Here is an 18,784-nt window from a genome sequence, read left to right as displayed (position 1 = left end):
AATATTTCAGTACGATTGAGTTCAAACATCCTGTTTAAATCCTCATCGAATCGTGGCGGTGGGAAGAAGTTGGGGTGGGCCTTCTCATTCGTCACACAGCTGCTTTTGGGAAGTTTCCAGCCCTGACAGTGTGTTGCATTCCGATGGATGATGGCTGCAAGTGATTATGTTGATCCATCTGAATGTCTCATCTCCGCAGTGCAAGTCGTCACTGCCCAATTTCTAGAGTTGCAAGGTGTTTTTATGAAGCTTGGGGGTGCAGAGGAGATTCGTGGAATAGAGAGAACACTGTCCTTGGCTGATCGAGGGAGCACATTTAATCCCGTCTCCAATGCCTGGGGTTGGGTTGGCCTTCCGACCGCCGTCCCATGTTGTCCTGTTTCTGTCGGTCAGGGATGGCTGAGCCAGCCAGGACATCCCCCTGCTGGAATCTGGGTTGTTGGTTGTGATGATTGTGTATCAGTGTAGATGCAATACAACTGAGCAAGCACTAGAGGGAGCACGGGAGAGCTATAAATACACAGGGACAGGAAGTGAGGACACTTCACGGAAGGGAGAACTGATAGCAAGACACAGACACACAGGCAGACAGCATTTGAGGTAGCTGTAAGTTAAGCTCTGAAGACAGAACAAATTCACAATAAAGCATCTTCTCCAACTTTGAGACTACGAGCTTTATTAAGACACAAGGAACAACACATGGTACCAGGGGTGGCTTCAGACGCTTACTACAAGACAACGCAGCTGCAGACACAGAAAGACCAAAATGGCAAGAAAAACTCCTATTGGACATTCGACTTGGGAAGACCTCGCTTATTCGAGGATGTGGGTTGGACGCCCACATCAGCTGAACATGACCAGCAATGTAAGAAATGTCTGGAAAATATTTAAACAAATGTTCGATTTTTATATCATAGCTAATGATTTAGCAGCAGCCTCAGACAAAATTAAAATAGCACTGCTCATCGCAGGACATGAAGCTAGGAAAGTATATAATGGATTTAAATGCTCTAAAGCTGAAGACAGCAACAACTTACAAATAATACTAAAAAAGTTTGAAGAGTACTGTATGGAATTTGAACAGCACTGTATGCTCAAAGGCCAAACTGCACAGGGACTGAGTGATGCAAAACTCAAACAATCACTAAAAGAACAGAAAGGGTTCAGTCAAGAAATCGCGAGTGAAAAGTACAGATCAAAAGGAAGAATAAATTTTTCACAAAGCCAAAACGCTGAAATCCAGTCCAGATTGAAAGGAAAAGGTAACTTACAACTTTCAGAAAGAAAAAACGCTGAAATCCACGATAGAATGGCGTCGGAGCACATTTTACAGTCTCTGGGAGACAAAGAATGAAAATCTGCGTCTGCGCATGCGCAGTTACAATCACCCATTTTGGGTTCTGCGCATGCGCACGCTCGTGACGTCATGCGTAGGAATCAATCGCGCATGCGCAAATCTATCTTCCTTTACTGTGCGGTTTTGTGTCCACTGCGCATGCGCGGCTTGCGCATGCGCATACCGATCCGCGACCAAAATGTTTTGAGAATGCGCATGCGCAGCGTGCGCATGCGCATAACGATCAGCAACAAGAACTTTTTTAAACTCCGCATGCGCGTCTTGAATTTTTATTGAAATTTTTACAAAATATAAACATCTCAACTCTATTAACAAAACAACCGCGGTAACACCCCAAGAACAATTCCCACCGAACTTCAAAAGCAACTACAAACAAAAGAGAAAAAAGCAAAAGAACACCCAAACAACAAAAGGGAAAGAGATAACACCCGCCACATCCCACAAACCCATGTACACAGTTCTCCCTCCCACCGATCCAAACCCCCCCCCCCCCCCCCCCCCCCCCCCCCCCCCCCCCCCCGGTTGCTGCTGCTGCCGGCCTATTTCCCTACCGTTCCGCCGGGAAGTCCAGGAAAGGCTGCCACCGCCTAAAGAACCCTTGTACTGATCCCCTCAGGGCAAATTTCACCTTCTCCAATTTAATGAACCCCACCATATCATTGATTCGGGCCTCCACGCTTGGGGGCCTCGCATCCTTCCATTGGATCCTCCGCTGGGCTACTAGGGACGCAAAGGCCAGAACACCGGCCTCTTTTGCCTCCTGCACTCCCGGCTCCACTGCAACCCCAAAAATTGCGAGTCCCCAGCCTGGCTTGACCCTGGATCCCACCACCCTCGACACCGTCCTTGCTACCCCCTTCCAAAACTCCCCCAGCGCTGGGCACCCCAAAACATATGGGCGTGGTTCGCTGGGCTCCCCGAGCACCTCTTCCCATTTACCCTTCAGTTCCTCCACCGAGGCCTCATCTACCTCCTGCATTACCCGGTATATGTCCGAAATCCTCCCTCCTCCAACCCACACCCCCGAGAGCAACCGATCCCGCACCCCTCGTGGGGGCAGCAAGGGGAACCCCTCCACCTGCTGCCTGGCAAACGCCCTAACCTGCATGTACCTAAACATGTTCCCCGGGGGGGAGCCCCAACTTCCCCTCTAACTCCCCCAAGCTCGCGAACCTCACCTCCACAAACAGGTCCCTCAATCTCCTAACCCCTGCCCTGTGTCAGCCCAGAAATCCGCCATCAATGCTCCCTGGGACAAACCGATGGTTCCCCCGTATCGGGGCCTCCATTGAGCCCCCCACTTCTCCCCTATGTCGTCTCCATTGCCCCCAAATTTTGAGGGTAGCCGCCACCACCGGGCTCGTGGTATACCTCGTTGGAGGGAGCGGCAGCGGTGCTGTTACCAGCGCCTCCAGGCTCGTGCCCACACAGGACGCCACCTCCATCCTCTTCCATGCTGCCCCTTCCCCGTCCATTACCCACTTATGCACCATCGCTGCGTTGGCAGCCCAATAGTACCCACAGAGGTTGGGCAACGCCAGCCCCCCCCTATCCCTGCCCCGTTCCAGGAACACCCTTCTCACCCCCGGAGTCCCATGCGCCCACACAAATCCCGTAATACTCCTGTTGACCCTCCTAAAAAAGGCCTTCGGGATAAGGATGGGGAGGCACTGGAACAGGAACAAAAACCTTGGGAGCACCGTCACCTTAACGGACTGCACCCTCCCCGCCAGTGACAGCGGTAACATATCCCACCTCTTAAACTCCTCCTCCATCTGCTCCACCAACCTTGTGAGGTTGAGCTTGTGCAGGGCCCCCCAGCTCCCAGCCACCTGGACCCCTAGGTACCTGAAGCTCTTCCCTGCCTGCTTCAATGGGAGCCTACCAATCTCCTCCTCTTGATCCCCCGGATGCGCCACAAACAACTCACTCTTGCCCAGGTTCAACTTATACCCAGAGAAACCCCCGAATTCACTAAGAATCCTCATCACCTCCGGCATCCCCCCCACCAGGTCCGCCACATACAGCAACAGGTCGTCCGCAAACAACGACACTCGATGCTCCTCCCCACCCCGCACCAGGCCCCTCCAGTTCCCTGAGTCCCTCAATGCCATGGCCAGGGGCTCAATCGCCAACGCGAAGAGCAAGGGGGACAGGGGGCACCCCTGTCTCGTCCCCCGGTACAGCCGAAAGTACTCCAACCTCCTCCTATTTGTGGCTACACTCGCCATCGGGGCCTCGTAGAGCAGCCTCACTCACCGGATAAACCCCTCCCCAAACCCAAACCTCTCCAGCACCTCCCACAAATACTCCCACTCAACCCTATCAAATGCCTTCTCCGCATCCAATGCCACCACTATCTCCGCCTCCCCTTCCATGGCCGGCATCATAATGACATTGAGGAGCCTTTGCACGTTCGCATTCAACTGCCTTCCCTTCACAAACCCCGTCTGGTCCTCATGAATGACCCCGGGCACGCAATCCTCTATTCTAGTGGCCAGGATCTTTGCCAGCAGCTTAGCGTCGGTGTTTAGCAGCGAAATCAGCCCATATAACCCGCACTGCAGAGGGTCCTTGTCCCACTTCAGGATCAAGAAAATCAGCGCCCGTGACATAGTTGGGGGCAAAGCCCCCCCCCCCCCCCCCCCCCCCCTTCCCCCTTGCCTCGTTAAAGTTCCGGACCAACAGGGGGCCCAACAGGTCCAAATACCTTTTATAAAATTCCGCCGGAAACTCGTCCGGCCCCGGCGCCTTCCCCGACTGCATGCTCCCTATCCCTTTGACCACCTCCTCCAGTTCGATCGGCGCCCCCAGTCCCTCCACCTGCTCCTCCTCCACCCTCGGGAATCGCAGCTTGTCCAGGAAGCGCCCCATTCCACCCCCCTCCACCGGGGGTTCCGACCGGTACAGTTCCCCATAGAAGTCTCTGAAGACCCCATTAAGATCTACTCCCCTCCGCACCACCTTCCCAGCCTTATCCGTCATTCCCCCAATCTCCCTGGCCGCGTCCCGCTTTCGGAGCTGGTGTGCCAGCATCCTGCTCGCCTTCTCCCCATACTCATACACCGCCCCCTGTGCTTTCCTCCACTGAGCTTCCGCCTTTCTGGTTGTCAATAGGTCGAATCTGGCCTGAAGGATACGCCTCTCCCCCAGCAATCCCTCCTCTGGAGCCTCCGCATATCTCCTATCCACCCGCACCATCTCCCCTATCAGTCTCTCCCTCTCCCTCTGCTCCCCCCTCTCCCTATGGGTTTGGATGGAGATCAATTCCCCCCTCATCACCGCCTTCAATGCCTCCCAGACCGTCCCCACTCGGACCTCCCCGTTGTCATTGGCCTCAAGGTACCTCTCGATACACCCCCGAACCCTCTCGGCCACCTCCTCATCTGCCAGCAGCCCCACCTCCAAGCGCCAGAGCGGACGTTGGTCCCTCTCTTCCCCCAGCCCGAGGTCCACCCAGTGCGGGGCATGATCTGAAATGGCAATGGCGGAGTATTCCACATCCTCCACCCTTGAAACCAACCCCCTGCTCAGGACAAAAAAATCAATCCTCGAGTAGGCCTTATGTACGTGGGAGAAAAACGAGTACTCCCTGGCCCTTGGCCTCGCAAACCTCCAGGGATCCACCCCCCCATCTGGTCCATAAATCCCCTCAACACCTTAGCCGCCGCCAGCCTCCTACCCGTCCGGGACTTGGATCGATCCAATGGGGGATCCAGTACCGCTTTGAAGTCCCCCCTCATGATCAGGCCCCCCACCTCCAGGTCCGGAATGCGGCCCAACATACGCCGCATAAACCCCACATCGTTCCAATTTGGGGCGTAAACATTCACCAACACCACCCGCTCCCCCTGCAGATTACCACTCACCATCACATACCTCCCGCCACTGTCAGCCACCACATTTAACGCCACAAACGACACCTTCTTCCCCACCAGGATCGCCACCCCCCTACTCTTCTCATCCAGCCCTGAGTGAAATACTTGGCCCACCCATCCCTTCCTCAGCCGAACCTGGTCCACCACTCTCAGGTGTGTCTCCTGGAGCATGGCCACATCTGCCTTCAGCCCCTTCAGGTGCGCAAATACCCGGGCCCGTTTGACCGGCCCATTCAGCCCCCTCACATTCCAGGTTATCAGCCGGATCAGAGGGCTCCCTGCCCCCCTCCCCTGCCGATTAGCCATACCCCATCCCCATGCCCACCACCAGCCAGCGTCCCCCGCTCTGCCAGTTTCCCACGGCGGCAACTCCCCCCATCCAGCACCCCCTGCGTCCTCCAGCTCCTTCCTGACCGTTTCAGCAGCAACCCGGTACCCCCCCCCCCCTCCCCAAAGCTAGGACCCCTCCTAGCCGCGCCCCTCCCTCCATAGCACTCCCGTGAGCCAGCTAACTTCTGCTGACCCCGGCGACTCCCGCCCTACCTCCGACTCCTCCCCATGTGGGACTACCCCTCCTCCATCGTGCCCGTCAATGGGTCCTTCTCCCCTCCCCCCCCCCGCTCTTGCGTGGGAAAAGAAAACAGCCAGCAACGACCCGCGCTTCTCAGCCCCGACCCCGCCCCCACCATCTCCCAGCGCGGGAAACCTGCAGAAAGCCCGCGCCTTCGCCCTGCCCGGCCCCGCCTCCTCCAGAGCTACTCCCATTGTCAGTCCCCCCCACCAGCTCCCCGAACTCCCCGTTTACCCCCCTGCCCGAACCCGTCTACCAGACCCTTACAGAAAAACCCATATAGAAAAGACAAATCGACATCACCCCACCCACCCTAAGGTCAACCCACATCTTACATTAAACCAAGTAAATACAAATACAGTATTATACAGCATCCCCCATCTTAGACCCTCAGTTTGAGTCCAATTTCTCGGCCTGCACAAAGGCCCACGCCTCCTCCGGGGACTCAAAATAATGGTGCCGATCCTTATAGGTGACCCACAGACGCGCCGGCTGCAACATGCCGAACTTCACACTCCGTCTATGGAGCACCGCCTTCGTCAGGTTAAACCCGGCCCTCCGCCTCGCCACCTCCGCACTCCAGTCCTGGAAGATCCGCACCTCCGTGTTCTCCCACTTGCTGCTCCGCTCCTTCTTGTCCCACCGGAGCACACACTCACGATCCACGAACCGATGAAACCGCACCAACACCGCCCGCGGCGGCTCATTCGGCTTGGGCCTCCTAGCCAGAATTCTGTGGGCCCCCTCTAGCTCCAGGGGCCCCTGGAAGGACCCAGCCCCCATCAGCGAGTTTAACATAACCGCCACATAGGCCGCCAGGTCCGACCCCTCCAGCCCCTCCGTGAGGCCCAGGATCCGCAAATTCTTCCTCCTCGACCAGTTGTCCAGCTCCTCGAACCGCTCCTGCCATCTTTTATGGAGCGCCTCGTGCATCTCCACCTTCCCCGCCACGGCCACGGCCTCATCCTCCCTTTCGGAGGCCTGCTGCTGCAGCTCCCGGATCGCAGCCCCCTGGGCTATCTGGGTCTCCATCAGCTCCCTGTTGGTTACCTTCAGCGACTCCAGCAGCTCCAACTTAAGCTCCTGGAAGCAGCGCAGCAGAGTCGCCTGCTGCTCCTGAGCCCACTGCCTCAGCTCCTCAAGGCCTCCGCCGGCCGCCATTTTGTCTTCCTTCCCCCGCTTTTTCAGGGGTGCTTTCTCTGTTTTTCTCCTTACCCCACTCCTGGTCCAGACCATAGGACCGTAGGGGTCGACTCCTGTCCTCGTCCCACGTCGGGATTTGCCGACACAGCTCTGTTGGGGGCCCTGAAAAGAGCCCCAAAGTCCGTTTTCAGCGGGAGCTGCCGAATGTGCGGCTTAGCTCCGCATTGCCACCACCGGAAGTCCGGAATCCTTGGAAGATCTTAAAGAGTGCTCACCGGCTTTGATCCTGCTTTAACGTTGATTTCTGCCAGTGTAGAAATCTTAATCCTGATAACTGCCTCGCATCTCAGTTGTTATCCTGCAATTTGTTTCCTGACAATTATGTTGTTGTCTGTTGATATTGGCAATTTAATTGTTTGCAGGGAAGTGAATAAGTGTGATGTCCTGCACCGCTGGTAATCCTGATTCAATAAGTCGATATCATGTTGAGCTGAAAGGTGAATTCATGATTTGTGCGAAATATCTTCATCCTAATGGTTGAGTTGGTAGGATTAGTTCTGTCCTCGTTATGTTTGAGGAAGGTCCCCCAGTGAGGGCTAATTTTTTTTTTTTGGTTTAGTGCCCTTTCCTTTTTCAGGCCCAGGCAGATTGTGTGATATCCTGTTGAGGTCTGAGATTTGTTTGACTCGAGTTGATGTTTGGTGGTGCCTGGTCCTCTCCTTGTCAATCTGTCGTTATATTATGGCGACCTGTTCTGGTCTGGGCCTGGAGAAGAGTTTAATTTGCGCTATCAGTCTTCGTCGATTTCCCCTTTAGCTCTTGGGTTTTTGGGATATTGATTTCTTCCTTCTGTCATTTTGTTTTGAAGCCATGGGTTTATGTAGGTCCGCGATGTTGCCTGTAACCTGTCTTGGTGCAAACGGGTCCTCTATCCGTGAAGGGAATAAGTTGGGGATTTGTCCCCGATTCATCCGGTCCTATTTGTTCCCAATTCTTGCGATAACTACTTTTTTATGCTGTGACTGTTGTACACTGATACTCGTGGCTTGCTTTCCTCCTTTTTTTGCTTGTTTTGAGGTGATTTTTGTAAAAATAGAAAATTCCACTAAAAAGGCTTCTTAAAAAACAGCTCAAGGATATTGCTGAGAGGAGAAGAACATTTTGATGAAACCATGTCCAATGTCAGTAGAAATCTAAAAGATGATTTCCCTCCACCACCAAATCAGCTAAAAGTTATCCACTGGCTTACTAGACATCAGGTCAAGCCATTTTTGGATTGACCGCAGTAAATCCAAATTTGTAGATTTACCATTTATTGGTTCAGATGCCTTAACATTTGCACAAGTTTTTAATATTCAAAGCATTATAAAATAACAGCATCATGGAGCAGGGCATTACACTTTTTTGATAATGAAAGTGAAAATAAATCCAACAAAATGTTCCAAGTGTTAATTTCCTACTTTTATCATTACACCAATTACAATCACATCCATAAGAACTTGAATTTACATGGCAGTCAAGACCAAAAGACAACGCAGTCTTTTACATTGAAGCAGAAAAGGTGGTATACTGAACAAAAACATCAGGGAACAGAAAATCTCGGATAGGGAGCCGAAAGTACTGTTTACGGAGGGAGCTTTGAGGAAGCTTTCAAAAGTAGGGAAAGAAATGGGAAGAAAATTCCAAAGTACAGGATCACAGTGGCTGAATAAGCAACTGCTGATGGTAGAGAGATCAATAAATCCAAGAGTGAAGGGGTGCCTGCAGGAATATTGTTGTTCCTTCACTGTCAATGGGGCAAAACCCTAGAACTCCCTCCCTAACAGCATTGTGAGTACATACACCTCAGGGACGGAAGCGGTTCAGATGGCAGCTCATCGCCACCTTCTCAATGGCAACTAGGGATGGGCAATAAATGTTGTCCCAGCCAGCGGCGCCCACATCCCATCAAGGAGTTTCAAAATGTAACACAAGAGGAAGCACTGGAAGGTGAATGAATGTCAAATCAACTGCTGGGGTATCGTCATTGATTTTGGAGGGGAGTTGTGTGATCACAGCAGGGGCTTACTTTGGATGAGAAAATGAAATGCGGTGCTTTAGAGGAGTTTAAGCAGATTGATGCTAGGGAGCTCACAGGAAGGGCATGAGAGAAATCAGCCTCGAGGGACGAGGGCTTCACATAGCATAAAGGAGAAATGGGATGGAGGCGAATGCTGTGAAAGGGGAAGCAAGTGGTTTCTGCAAAGGACAAAAAGCAGAGACTGTGAAGAGTTCAGTCTTGTGTGGCAGCTTATTTTTCAAAGAGAGCCAGTGAAAAAGGAAAAAATGGAGAGAAAGGAAGAGAGAGAAAAATAGAGGGGGGAAAGAAACATATTTAGGACGGAAGTTCAAAAGAGTAAGACAGAAGCAGTTAAAAGCTCTGCAATCAATATTGGGACAAGGAACTGAGGATACTCAGGTCAGAGGTAACGGGAAAACAGTGCCTGAGGAAATTGCAAAGATAAGAGTTTGGGAAAGTAATAAAAAGATTTACCGAAGAGGGAAAGGATTTTATATGTGGTGTTGGGAGACCCAAAGTTAGTGTAGAAAGCATATTAAGATTGACATGGTGGGATTCTCCTTATCCACTAAAGCACCTGAAATTATGACTTTCGTAGAACAGGGTCAGTTTCAAAATTGCATCATTAGCAAACATACAACAAAAACAATTAAGCCAATTTCTTCTCCAGACCACATAGAATCCATTGTATTGCAAAGACTACACAATCATTTAAGTATTTTTAAAATCCTGCAAATGACTACAGCTTTACCAAAATTAAAATGAAATCTCGTTTTGTGCTATCTTGTACAAATTCATTAAGGTAACTATAAGCACCATTAATAAAAAAAGCCTAGCTTCAAAATAATACAGTAATGTTTACAGTTCTCTTCCAAAATGATTTCACATTGTATCAAATGAGGAGGTGCAGTAACATTTTCTCAATCAACATCAATATTTCAGATTAACTCAATGAAACCACTTTTAAAATTTAAGTGAGCGGGTATTTAAGATATCAAAATACATCCAGACCTATGTGTCCGTACAGAGAGTAAACAAGGGTGTAACTTAAATATCAAGAGCTTCAAATGACATGAAATAGTTAAAGCAAAGCTGAAGTCTTCCACTTTTTTCATTACATATATATTGAAACAAAATTAAAAAATAAAGAGAGATATTTTTACCACCACAGCTGGACAACAGTGGAAATAATTTGAAGGAGATATTGCAGTGACAGTGTTGTGATGGGGTATTATGACATAGTTAACAAAGAATAATCAGTTTGTGATTCACAGCAATATACAACAAGAAAATTACTTTGCATTTGGGAATTCATGATTTATCACACATTTATGGAAATCATAATAAATTATCTTGCCAATCAATTTTATCTTAAATTTGCTCTTCCCTCGGTGTGTATATGATAGACTCGTTTCCTCCTTCCATCTCTGCTCCATGCCTCAAAATATTACTTGTTCCTGCCGCATCTCCAATGAACGGTGGCACAGTGGAATAATGTAGGTTTGGGTTTCAGTTTCCCACACCTCAAGCTACTGATTTCTGCCATGCCATCAAATAGGAGAGACCCCACTCCGGTGTGGAAGGTGCTCTTTTGTTTTTGTAGATTCCTTCATGGGATGTGGGTGTGGCTGGCTAGGACGAAGGGCCTGTTCCTGTGCTGTAATTGTATTTTGTTGTTAGTTTTCCTTTCTTTGTTCATTGCCCTTGAGAAGGTGATGGTGAGCTGCCTTATTGAACTGCTGCAGTCCACATGTTGTTGGTGCAGCCACAGTGCGGTTAGGGAAGGAGTTCCAGCATTTTATCCCAATGACCATGAAGGAACAGCGATGTGTTTGTGGTGGCCTAACGTCTGTGGTGGGTAAAGTCTTGGAGAGGATTATAAAAGATACGATTTATAATCATCTAGATAGGAATAATATGATTAGGGATAGTCAGCATGGTTTTGTGAAGGGTAGGTCATGCCTCACAAACCTTATCGAGTTCTTTGAGAAGGTGACGGAACAGGTAGACGAGGGTAGAGCAGTTGATGTGGTGTATATGGATTTCAGTAAAGCGTTTGATAAGGTTCCCCACGGTCGGCTATTGCAGAAAATACGGAGGCTGGGGATTGAGGGTGATTTAGAGATGTGGATCAGAAATTGGCTAGTTGAAAGAAGACAGAGAGTGGTAGTTGATGGGAAATGTTCAGAATGGAGTTCAGTTACGAGTGGCGTACCACAAGGATCTGTTCTGGGGCCGTTGCTGTTTGTCATTTTTATAAATGACCTAGAGGAGGGCGCAGAAGGATGGGTGAGTAAATTTGCAGACGACACTAAAGTCGGTGGAGTTGTAGACAGTGCGGAAGGATGTTGCAGGTTACAGAGGGACATAGATAAGCTGCAGAGCTGGGCTGAGAGGTGGCAAATGGAGTTTAATGTGGAGAAGTGTGAGGTGATTCACTTTGGAAAGAATAACAGGAATGCGGAATATTTGGCTAATGGTAAAATTCTTGGTAGTGTGGATGAGCAGAGGGATCTCGGTGTCCATGTACATAGATCCCTGAAAGTTGCCACCCAGGTTGATAGGGTTGTGAAGAAGGCCTATGGGGTGTTGGCCTTTATTGGTAGAGGGATTGAGTTCCGGAGCCATGAGGTCATGTTGCAGTTGTACAAAACTCTAGTACGGCCGCATTTGGAGTATTGCGTACAGTTCTGGTCGCCTCATTATAGGAAGGACGTGGAAGCTTTGGAACGGGTGCAGAGGAGATTTACCAGGATGTTGCCTGGTATGGAGGGAAAATCTTATGAGGAAAGGCTGATGGACTTGAGGTTGTTTTCGTTAGAGAGAAGAAGGTTAAGAGGTGACTTAATAGAGGCATACAAAATGATCAGAGAGTTAGATAGGGTGGACAGCGAGAGCCTTCTCCCGCGGATGGAGGTGGCTAGCACGAGGGGACATAGCCTTAAATTGAGGGGTAATAGATATAGGACAGAGGTGAGAGGTGGGTTTTTTACGCAAAGAGTGGTGAGGCCGTGGAATGCCCTACCTGCAACAGTAGTGAACTCGCCAACATTGAGGGCATTTAAAAGTTTATTGGATAAGCATATGGATGATAAGGGCATAGTGTAGGTTAGATGGCCTTTAGTTTTTTTCCATGTCAGTGCAACATCGAGGGCCGAAGGGCCTGTACTGCGCTGTGTCGTTCTATGTTCTATGTTTCCAAGTCAGGAAGGTGAATGACTAGGAGTGGAAATTGAAGGTGGCGACGTTCCCACACAGCTGCACTCTTCTTGATGGCCGAGGTGATGACTTGGTATCAGGATGAGGCCTTTGACTCGCATGAGAGGCCTCTGACGAGATTTGCAATGCTCGAAACGCCTCGTGAGATTTAACGGAATCTCACGAGACATCGCGATCTGGATCGCGCCCTCACTGAGCGTGATCCAGAAATGCTCATTTAAATATGCGTTCACAGGATTCTCCCGGCATCCAGGACCTAATGGCTGTGCATGGGAGACTTCTTCAGGGCACCATTTAGTGCTGGTTTCCACAAACGTGAACCAGTCTTTTGTTTTAACAAACAATTTTATTGAGGTATTTTCTGGCATTGTAAACAGTAACAATATACATTAGTGCGCAGATACCAATTACAAAAAACATAGTGCAAATAACAGTACCTCTCTCGCAAATAGACCCGCCTATTCTTCCCCCCTCATCTACACTATTGTACCCGCCGCCCCCCCACTGTCGATTAGTTCCCCGCAAATAAGTCGTTGAATGGTTGCCACCTCCGGGAGAATCCCGATAGTGATCCTCGTAAGGCGAACTTGATTTTTTCCAAGCCGAGTAAGCTTGCCATGTCCGACAGCCATACTTCAGTCTTTGGGGGCTTTGAGTCCCTCCAGGCCAACAGTATTCGTCACCGGGCTATTAGGGAAGCAAAGGCCACAACGTCGGCCTCTATCCCCTCCTGGACTCCCGGGTCTTCTGACATCCCAAAAATCGCCACCTCTGGACTCATCGCCACCCTTGTTTTCAGTACCCAGGATGTGATGTCCGCAAATCCCTGCCAGTATCCCCTGAGTTTTGGACACGCCCAGAACATGTGGACATGGTTCGCTGGTCGTCCCTCACATCTAGCACACTTGTCCTCCAGCCCAAAGAATTTGCTCGTCCAGGCCACCGTCATGTGGGCCCAGTGAACCACCTTGAACTGAATCAGGCCGGGCCTAGCACATGTTGCGGTTGCATTTACCCTCCTCAGAGCAAATGCCCATACGCCTCCCTCCAACCCCCCCCCCCCCCCCCACCCCACCAAGCTCCTCCTCCTACTTGAGTTTCAGTTCCTCGGTCCCTGTGTACTCTGCTCCCATAAGCTCCTTATAAATATCTGAGACTCTCCCCTCTCCTACCTCACCCCTGGAAACTACCCTGTCCTGGATCCCCCTTGGTGGAAGGCGTGGAAAGGACGGGACATGTCTACGTACGAAAACCCGTACCTGCAAGTACCGAAAGTTATTCCCCCACGGACAGCCCAAACGTCTCCTCCAGCGCCCTCATGTTCGCGAAGCTCTCTTCCAGGAACAAGTCGCCATCCTTCCCACCCCCGCCCTCTGCCACGCTCAAAACCCGCCATCCATCTTCCCCGGGACAAATCAGTGGTTGTCACATATTGGGGACCAGACTGAAGCTCCCACTTCCCCCGCATGCTTCCTCCATTGGTCGCAAATCCGCAGAGCCGCCACCACTACAGGACTGGTGGAGTACCTGGCCGGCGGGAGCGGCAGGGGAGCCGTGACCAGGGCTGCCAAGCTGGTGCCCCTGCACGAAGCAGCCTCCACCCACTCCCAAACCGACCCCATACCCACCATCCATTTCCTTATCATGGCTATGTTAGCCGCCCAGTAGTAGTTGCTGAGGTTTGGCAACGCCAGTACCCCCTCGCTACGGTTCCGTTCCAGCATCCCCCTCTTTACCCGCAGGGACTTCGCCGCCCAAACAAATCCCAGGATGATTTTATTGATTCTTTTAAAGAAGGACCGCGGAATGAAAATAGGGAGTCACTGAAAAATAAACAGCAATCTCGGGAGGATCGTCATCTTCACCGTCTGTACTCTCCCCGCTAGTGACAGTGGGAGCGCATCCCACCTCCGAAACTCGCACCTCATTTGCTCCACCAGCCTAGACAAGATCAACTTATGCATCTTGCCCCAGTCACGCGCCACTTGTATCCCTAAATACCTAAAACTTTCCCCAACCAGCCCAAATGGTAGCTCCCTCAGCCTATTCTCCTGACCCCTCGCCTGCACCACAAATATCTCGCTTTTTGCCATGTTCAACTTGTAGCCCGAAAAACGGCCAAATTCCCCTAGGATTTCCATAATCCCGTCCATCCCTGCCGCTGGATCCGACACATACAAAAGCAGGTCATTCGCGTAGAGCGAGACCTTGTGTTCTATCCCCCCCCGACCATTCCCTTCTGTCCCCTTGCCGCTCTCAGAGCAATTGCCAGCGGTTCTATGGCCAACGCAAACAGCAGTGGAGAGAGGAGGCATCCCTGTCTTGTCCCACGGTATAGTCTAAAATGTCATCCTGTTCATCCTTACACTAGCCCCCGGGGCCTGATATAGCAGTTTAAACCCAGTCCACAAAGCCTTCTCCAAACCCAAACTGTCCCAGCACCTCCCATAAATAGTCCCACTCCACCTGGTCAAAAGCCTTTTCGGGATCCATTGCCACCACTACTTCCACCACTCTGCCCTCCGGGGGCATCATAATCACATTGAGTAGCCTTCTTAGATTGGCTACCAGCTGCCTGCCCTTAACAAACCCCGTTTGGTCCTCCACAATCACACGGTACGTAGTCTTCGATTCTGGACGCCAGGATCTTGGCCAGCAGTTTAGCGTCCACATTAATCAGGGAGATTGGCCTATAGGACCCACAAGCTTCCGGATCTTTATCCCTTTTTAATATCAGCGAGATGGTGGCTTGCGACATCGTCGGGGGTAACAACCCATTGTCCCTCACCTCGTTATACACACTAACCAGCACCGGCCCCACTATACCCGAGAACTTTTTGTAGAACTCCACTGGATACCCGTCCGGCCCCGGGGCTTTACCCGACTGCATGACCTTCAGGCCCCCCATTACTTCTTCAGCTCTAATCGGGGCCCCCAGCCCCTCTACCAACCCCCTGCCCACCTTTGAGAAGATCAGCCCATCTAAGAAGCGCCTTATCCCCTCCGGCCCTGTGGGGGGTTCCAAGGTATACAGCTTACTGTAAAAGTCCCTGAATACCCTGTTCAATCCTACCGGGTCTTCAACCTGGTTCCCTTCCTCCACTACCGTCCCTATTTCCCTGGCCGCCTCCCTCTTCCTAAGTTGCTGTGCAAGCATTCCGCTGGCTTTCTCCCCATACTCATACACCGTGCCCCTGGCCTTTCTGAGCTGCTCTGCTGCCTTCCCAGTGGATAACGCCCCCGGCTCCGCCTGCAGTCTCCGTCGTTCCCTAAGTAGCTATGTCCTCGGGGACTTGGCATATTCCCTATCTGTCCGTATCATCTCTTGCACCAGTCTGTCTATCTCTGCCCTTTCCGTTCTGTCCCTGTGGGCTCAGATTGAGATCAGTTCCCCTCTCACCACCGCCTTCAGCGCCTCCCAGAGCACCGCTGCTGAGACTTCCCCTGTATCGTTGACCTGCAGGTAGTCCTGCATGCATTTCCCTACTCTCTCACACACCCTCTCCTCTGCCAACAATCCCACCTCTAACCTCCATTGTGGGCGCTGGTAACTTTCTTTGCAGACCAGCAGGTCGACCCAATGTGGAGCATGGTCCGAAATAGTGATCGCCGAGTATTCAGTATCCCTCACCCCCTCCAAAAAGTCCCTACTCATAATAAAGAAGTCAATACCTGAATAAACCTTGTGAACATGTGAATAGAACGAGAACTCCTTCCTCGTCGGCCGGCTGATTCTCCAGAGGTCTACCCCCCCCCCCCCCCCCCATTTGTTCCATGAACCCTCTCAGTTCTCTTGCCATTGCGGGGACCCTGCCCGTTCTGGAGCACGAACGGTCCAGGTCGGGATCGAGGGCTGTATTAAAGTGTGCGAATCCAAGTCGGGGAATTTCCCCAGCAGCCTTTTGATGAACTCTACATCATCCCAGTTTGGAGCGTAAACATTCACTAGAACCACCTCCACCCCCTCAAGCTTGCCCCGGACAATGAGAAATCTACCACCCCCATCCGCAACTGTGCTGTCCGCCTCAAATTTAACCCGTTTGTTAATCATGATCGTGACCCCTCTGGTCTTAGTGTCAAGCCCCGAATGGAAGACCTGGCTAACCCAGCCCTACCGTGATCTAATCTGGTCCGCCACTTTCAAATGGGACTCCTGCAGCAACATTAAATCTGGCGTTAGAGCCCGTAAGTGTGCGAACACACGTGCCCTGTTGACCGGCCCGTTTAATCCTCTAACATTCCAGGTGATCGGCCTGGTTGGCGGGCACCACCCCCCCCCCCCCCCCCGGCCGATCAGCCATCCCCCTTCTTGGGCCCACCCTCTGCCCATGTGCAGCACCTCCCCTGGTCCGCCTCTTGGCAGCTCCCACCCCGACCTCTTCCCTGTTACCTGGTTCAGTTCCCTCCCTCGTCAGATCATCTTCTCTCCCCCCCCCCCCCCCCCCCCCCCAGCAACAACCCCTTGTCACCTAACCCCTGCCATATACTGGCTGTATACACACCCCCCCACCTTGCTCCCGTTGACTAGCTCAAAGCAGCTAGCCTGATGGCTCTCAACTCCGGTGCCACCACGTGTCCCACCTATTGTCCCCCCATTTGCTGTTCGAGCAATCGCTCTGGGACCGAAACAGAGAGAAAACAAACAAAGAACAAAGCTCGCACCCACAATAGTGGAATTCAAACTGTGTAATGAGGTGAACGCTACCACCCACTCCCCTCCCAACATTCCCAGAAAAATAGCAAAAAGAACCCGAACAGCCGCCCAGAACCCAATAACTTAAACTTTTTTTTAAAATAATTTTTATTGGAATTTTTTACAGAAAATATGACAACAAACAATGAAATGCAACAAAATAACCCCATAATAACTGTAACACCCCCCAGACCGTGTCAACGCATGTATCACATCCCCCCCCCCCCCCCCCCCCCAACCCCAATGAACAACAAGAGAACTTAAAAATCAATTTAAATTAAATAAACAAACATAGTCATCGTTCCCCCCCCCGCCTTTTCCTCCCCCTTCCCCCCGCACCCCCCCCCCCCCCCCCCCCCCCCCCGGGCTGTCCCAGTACCCTATCGTTGAGCCAGAAAGTCGAGGAAAGGTTGCCACCGCCTAAAGAACCCTTGTACCGATCCTCTCAGGGCGAATTTGACCCTCTCTAGCTTGATAAAACCCGCCATGTCGTTGATCCAGGTCTCCACGCTTGGGGGCCTCGCATCCTTCCATTGTAGCAAGATCCTTCGCCAGGCTACTAGGGACGCAAAGGCCAACACACCGGCCTCTTTCGCCTCCTGCACTCCCAGCTCCACCCCAACCCCAAAAATCGCGAGTCCCCATCCTGGCTTGACCCTGGATCCCACCACCCTCGACACCGTCCTCGCCACCCCCTTCCAGAACTCCTCCAGTGCCGGGCATGCCCAGAACATATGGGCATGGTTCGCTGGACTCCCCGAACACCTGACACACCTGTCTTCGCCCCCAAAGAACCTACTCATCCTAGACCCGGACATGTGGGCCCGGTGCAGCACCTTGAATTGGATGAGGCTAAGCCGCGCACATGAGGAGGAAGAATTGACCCTCTCCAGGGCATCAGCCCATGTCCCGTCTTCGATCTGTTCCCCCAGTTCCCCCTCCCACTTAGCTTTCAGCTCCTCTACTGACGCCTCCTCCACCTCCTGCATAACCTTGTAGATATCAGATATCTTCCCCTCTCCGACCCAGACCCCCGAAAGCACCCTGTCACTCAGCCCCTCGCGGGAAGCGAAGGGAATCCCTCCACCTGCCGTCTAGCAAACGCCTTTACCTGCAGATACCTGAACATGTTCCCCGGGGGGAGCCCAAATTTCTCCTCCAACTCCCCCAGGCTCGCAAACCTCCCATCAATAAACAGGTCCCTCAGCTGTCTGATGTCCGCTCTGTGCCAACCCTGAAATCCCCCATCAATGTTCACCGGGACGAACCGATGGTTCCCCCTCAACGGAGCCTCCATCGAGCCCCCCACTTCTCCCCTATGTCGCCTCCACTGCCCCCAAATCTTGAGGGTAGCCGCCACCACCGGACTAGTGGTATACCTCGTGGGAGGGAGCAGCCACGGCGCCGTTACCAGGGCCCCCAGGCTTCTATCTCCACAGGACGCCCTCTCCATCCATTTCCATGCTGCCCCCTCCCCCCTCCATCACCCACTTGAGCACAATAACTTAAACTTTAACTATAACTTTGGCTTTAACTTTAAAACTTTCAAACAGGCAAACACAAACACAAGAACACCCCCAATTTTAAGTAAAAGAGCATGCCGACCAACATCGCTAACACGAAGGGCAATCTGCGAACAATTGCAAACATCCCTTAATACACTCTAACTTGAGTCCATGGGTCCTCAGTCCGACCAGTCCATTCCCCTTAGCGAAGTCCATCGCTTCCTCCGGGTCGTCAAAATAATGTTGCTGTTCCCGGTATGTGACCCAAAGCCGCGCCGGGAAAAATAGCCCGAACTTGGGGCGAGATTCTCCCAAAACGGGAGAAATCGTAAAGCTGCCGTAAAACCCGGGCGGGTTTT

At 51.7% G+C, this 18,784-nt stretch overlaps 1 protein-coding gene across 3 annotated transcripts in view; it reads right to left on the bottom strand.

Annotated features, from left to right (window-relative positions):
* The window catches only part of LOC119963106 (coiled-coil domain-containing protein 158-like), a 336,026-nt gene that overhangs the window by 289,702 nt on the left and 27,540 nt on the right, over positions 1-18,784 (bottom strand). The window lies entirely within an intron of this gene.

The sequence above is a fragment of the Scyliorhinus canicula genome, chromosome 3, assembly GCF_902713615.1.
Source record: "Scyliorhinus canicula chromosome 3, sScyCan1.1, whole genome shotgun sequence".
Taxonomy (NCBI): Eukaryota; Metazoa; Chordata; class Chondrichthyes; order Carcharhiniformes; family Scyliorhinidae; genus Scyliorhinus; species Scyliorhinus canicula.
This window is presented reverse-complemented; position numbering and strand designations above follow the sequence as displayed.